This window comes from Elephantulus edwardii, unplaced genomic scaffold (assembly GCF_000299155.1).
Source record: "Elephantulus edwardii isolate Elephantulus edwardi_28Jun2011 unplaced genomic scaffold, EleEdw1.0 scaffold00375, whole genome shotgun sequence".
NCBI lineage: Eukaryota > Metazoa > Chordata > Mammalia > Macroscelidea > Macroscelididae > Elephantulus > Elephantulus edwardii.
This window is the reverse complement of record NW_006400125.1, coordinates 262,051-267,464: the sequence shown is the minus strand read 5'-3', so window position 1 is coordinate 267,464 and position 5,414 is coordinate 262,051. Positions and strand designations below refer to the sequence as shown.

Here is a 5,414-nt window from a genome sequence, read left to right as displayed (position 1 = left end):
TGTCACATGCCCAAAGTATGTGAGACAGAGCTTCAAAATCCTAGCCTCCAGGAAGAAACTTGGTTTCTCCTTCTTACAGACAGACCTGTTTGTTTTCTTGGCAGTCCATGGTTTGCTGAAGACCCTTCACCACAATTTGAAGTCATCTGTTATTCTTCTGTCATTTTTAATCATTGTCCAGCTCTCTGAAGCATCACAAGTAATTGTGAAGACCATTGTCTGGATTAGGGACACCTTAGTTTCTAGACTGACATCATTGCTTTTCAGCACTCTGGAGAGGTCTCTGACAGCACATTTACCTAATTTATTTTTTCTTTTGATTTTCTGGCTGCTGGTACCAAGAGTATTGATTGTGGAGCCGAGCACGCTGTAATTGTTAACAACCTCAATCTCTTCTCCATCTATCATGGTGCTCCCAATTGGCCCAAGGGTGAGAATCATTGTCTCTCTGATGTTGAACTTGAATTTATAATGAAGACTACAGTCCTTGACCTTCTGCAGCAAGTGACTCAGATCTTCTTCAGTTTTAGCAAGCAAGACTGCGTTATCTACATAATGTAGGTTGTTGATTAGTCTTCCTCTGATCCTGATGCCACATTCCTCCTCATAAAGCCTTGCTTCCTGAATGATCTGTTCTGCATATGATTGAAAAGATATGGAGACAGGATGCATCCCTGACACACTCCTTTTCTGAAATTGAATCATGCAGTGTTTCCTTGCTCCGTTTTGCTTCCAGGTCCAAGTAAAATTTCACATGAGCACAGTCAAGTGTTCTGGAATTCCCATTTCCCTCAAGGTGAGCCACAATTTATTGTGATCCACACAGTCAAATGCCTTTGCACAGTTCATGAAACGCAGACAGACATTCCTCTTGTACTCTTTGATTTCTGCCGAGATCAATCTGACATTGGCAATAATATCTCTAATGCCACAACCTCTTCTACACTTACCTTGTATTTCTGGTACTTCTCAGTCAATGTACCGTTTCAGTCATTTTTTGGATAATCTTCAGCAGGATTTTGCCAGTGTGTGATAGTAGTGATATTGTTTGATAATGTCCGCACTGTTAGGTCATGTGGTGTTTTGTTTTGTTTTCCACATAAATCTTTCTTTTAATAAATAATGCATATTCATGGTTTAGACTTTCAAATCACAATTTACAGATGAGGAAACCCGCTAGGCCCACTAGAGAACAGTTAAGCTACTACAGCTAGAAGGAAGGCATGCCTTACATGTGTTTTAGACCTAAAGTGCAGAGTTGACAGCAAGACCACCATAGATGTCATCCTCCAGGTAAGTGGCAAAAGAGGAGAGCCCAGTCATGTTCAAGCCCCACCGTTTGGGCCTGTCATCTGCATGCTGCAGAGCCAACGGAAAGCTGCGCTGCTTTTAGATGAACTAGCGGTTTCGTCCTGCTCATTTTAAGTGAAACGTGCTGCTACTTGTAGTAGTTAGGCCAAGGGCATTAGCTACAGAAGGGTATTCCGCTGATGGATACAGACACTATTAGAACAGCAAAGAGGAGGTTACATAGGTAATCTTGTTTCTTTAAATATCAGAAACTTTCGTGTTGTGGAAAGGGAAGATTGGAAGGAACTCCACCTCCAAGACGCTTAGTCCAAAACCCTCCTGTTGGCATTAGCACCAAACAAAGCTCCCCGTACTTCTGGCATTATGTGCTGGGCTATGAGATCCAGCCGGCTTTCAGGGGTGTTGGAAACCTTTATTTTACGATCTCCGTTATAGATCTCAACACCTTTCTCTATGCCACAACCTCTTCTACACTTACCTTGTATTTCTGGTACTTCTCAGTCAATGTACCGTTTCAGACATCAACACCTTTTTTGGTGGCAATTTTGTACATAGGGATCGCTTTTTGCACAGCAGCCTTTACTAGAGGGAAATCCTGTTTCCTGCAATGAACAATCATTCGAGGCTCCAGCAACTGGTACAAACCCTGGAGGACCAGTCCATCCATCAGCACTTGGTATCTGGTTGTATCTTTTACCACCTTGCTGAGTCTCTGTTTTGCTTCATTTAGTAGGTCTGTGATAAGGTCATCTCTTGCTCTGAAGACTTTCAGTCTTGCTTGATTCATCAAATTAGGCATTTGAATTTTCTTCTGCTGCTCAATCTGCTTTCCTTTCTTCTCATAATATTCCATAGTCTTCAGTCTTTGGGTTTGCACAAGACGGCCTTTCTCAATGTTGAATTCTTCCTCTGCCTTTGCATCTATTTCTTCTGCCTTCTCATTGGCTTCTTGTTCAATGAAAGCCATCATGTGCTTAATCTGCTTTTGTACGTCTGCATCGCTGAGGGCCATGGTGAAAGTGTCGCTAGGCCGGCAGGAAATAAATTCAAGTTTAGGCTTAAATGGACCGGTAGGTGGAAACCGAGAGGAAAACCCTGTTTTTGGGTGTGTTTTTTTTTAAAAAATGGGAATAAATATGCATCTCTGTCAGTCAGTTGGCCAAGTAGTTGTCATCCAGATTTCTTGGCACAACTTGGTGAGCTCATCCAGGGCAGTATTTGTTTGCTGAAATACATCAATTGATATTCCATCAATTTCTCAGGCTTTATTTTTTTTTTAGCCAAGTCCTTCAGCCCACCCTGAACTTCCTCCTTCATCACCATTGCCTTTTGTTCAGATACTATTTCTTGAAATTCTTCTGTGTCAGCCACTTCTTTTTGGTACCATTACTGTGAATACTCCTTCCATCTTCTTTTAATGCTTCCTTAATCATTCAACATTCTACCCTTAGCGTCTTTAAGCATTGCAATTTGTGGTTTGAATCTGTTATTTAGTTCCTTCAGCTTAAGAAATGCTGAGCAGATTTGGCCCTTTTGATTTTCTGACTCTAGCTCTTTGCACATGTCATTATTATATGTTGCCTTGTCTTTCTGAGCTGTCCTTTGAAATCTTCAATTCCTTAACTTCTTTATTTCTTCACTTTCCTTTGGCTTCTCGTCACTCTAGTGCTATATTCTGAGTCTCTTACGACATCCATTTTGGTCTTTTCTTTTTCCTTCTTTGTAATTACTTCTTGCTTTCTTCATGATCAATATTTTTGGTGTCTTCCATTAATGTTCAAGGCCTCAAACCTGTTCCTGAGTTGATTTTTAAATTTAGGGAGAATAGACTCAACATCAAATTTTTATTCCCGTGGATAGGCTTTAACCTTCTTTACTTTTAATTTAAACTTGCGTATGAGCAGTTGATGGTCTGTTCCACAATCAGCACTTGACCTAGTTTTCACTGCTGATCTTTTAACTTTTCCAATGGCTCCTTTCACAGATGTAATCACTCTGATGTCTGTGCATCCCATCAAGTGAAATCTATATTTATAGCCTGTGCTTATCTTTCTTATAAAAGGCTTTTGCTATGACTAAATCATTGATTGTACAGAATTCTATCATTCTATCCCCAGCCTTATTTCTCTCATCAAGTCCAAATTTTCTGACTACTGATCCTTCTTCCTTGTTCCCAACTCTCACATTCCAGTCATTCATTATTATCAATGCATCTTGGTTACATGTTAAATTGATTTCTGACTGCAACGGTTGGTAGAAATCATCTATTTCCTCCTCTTCGACCCTGGTTGCTGACACATAAATTTGAATGATAGGGGTTTTAACAGGTCTTCCTTGTATGAATATGGATATTATCCTGTCACTCACAGTATTGTATTTGAAGATGGATCTAGAAATGGCATTTTTACCTAGGAAAGTGATCTCGTTTTTTCTCATCTTTTCATCTCCAGCATAGTAGATCCTGTGATCAGTGGATTCAAATGTCCCATGCCAATCTATCTCATTTCAATGACACCTAATACATCAATATTTATGCATTCCGTTTCTTTCTTTAACAGTGTCTAGTTTTCCTATGTTCGTGCTTCTTGCATTCCATGTACCAGTCATGCCTTTCTTCTTACAACTCTTTCTCCTCCTCTGTGTTTCCAAATTTGAGGACTCAGCATCAGTTGTCATGCTGTGCATATGGTTTTTGAAGGATTGCTATGTTTTGGAAGTCAATGGCCAGTCTTTTTTCCCTAGTCTGTCTTTTATTTTCCAATGTAAGTAAGTTAAAATTACACATAATGCTTTGTGTCCACGGTGGGTTTCATTGGCTACTTTTCGAAGCAGATAACCAGATCTATATTCACAATTGTTTTAATTGGGAGCTCAGCTAAAGCCTACCCACCATGACTGACACTTTGACATTTGAAATACTGACACCATAACCTCTATCATCACAGAGACCTGACAAACACCGTGGCAGAACAAGTGATGTAAGGACATAGAACACTGAAAGGGGACTGTTTTATTCCACGTGGAATTCTTTGCCCTAAAGGAATAATGTTAGCTTTTACTCCAGAGACAAAAAGGAAATATCCACTTAAGAAAAGACAATTCTGTTCTCATATGTCACAGCAAGGCAAGAAGTTAAAAAGTGAAAGCTATTGCACAAGTATAAGTGTGAAGTTTTAATGACCTACAGAGAAATAATGTGGGGAAGAACTGAAAGGTGGAAGGACATAATTAGACTTGGTGCTAGGACGTCTGGAATGAGGCAGGAAAGTAAAAATAACAGCGTTTATGCTGAAGAGTGTGGAAATTGCAATAATAAACAATTATGGATGTTGTGATGAAAAGTGTCCTAAAATTACATGGGCTCCCATTCAGATGTATTGAATCTGAGGTGCTATTAGAAGGATTGCAAATCGGGTGAAATGAGTGCTGTGGTTCTGGAGCTGGGAATAGAGGGCAGGGTGGGAAATTAATTTGCAAGTCATTGGGCCATGATCCTCAGTAGTATTTCCAGAGGAAGACTGTCTTTAATCAAGGAGAAATGTTAACCTGCCTGAGATACTTGTTTACAATGAGGCTTTAAACTGAGAAGCAGGAGCTTGCTTCATAGAATAATACTGGAAATGTTCTTCTTTTTCAAATTTTTTAAATCACTTGAGTATAACTGGTGATAGATCTTTGGTGAATGGATTGTAGAATCCAGTCATGAAGCCAGCTGGTCCAGGACTTGTTTTGCGGGGAATTCTTTTTCTGACCTGCTCATTTTCTTCTTCTGTGACAAGTCTATTCATATATTATCTACATCTGTCTGTATCAATCTATATTGGACATGAGTTTCTAGGAATTTGTCCAATTCCTCCAGGTTTTTAAGTTTTTTAGAGTATAGCTTTAAATAATAATAAAATAATAATTTCACTGATTTCACATACAAGCAAGATTGTACTGAAGATTATCCAAAAACGACTGGAACAGCACATCAGCAGAGAACTGCCAGAAGTCCAGGCTGGTTTCAGAAGGGGTGGTGGTACTAGAGATATTGTAGCTGATGTTAGATGGATCTTGGCTGAAAGCAGGGAATACCAGAGGAATGTCTATCTGTGTTTCAT

The 5,414-nt window shown here is 39.5% G+C and overlaps 1 pseudogene; it reads right to left on the bottom strand.

Moving 5' to 3' along the window:
- Positions 1-1,613: 1,613 nt before the first annotated feature.
- Positions 1,614-2,323, bottom strand: LOC102869446 (annotated as a pseudogene).
- Between the last annotated feature and the right edge of the window lie 3,091 nt (positions 2,324-5,414).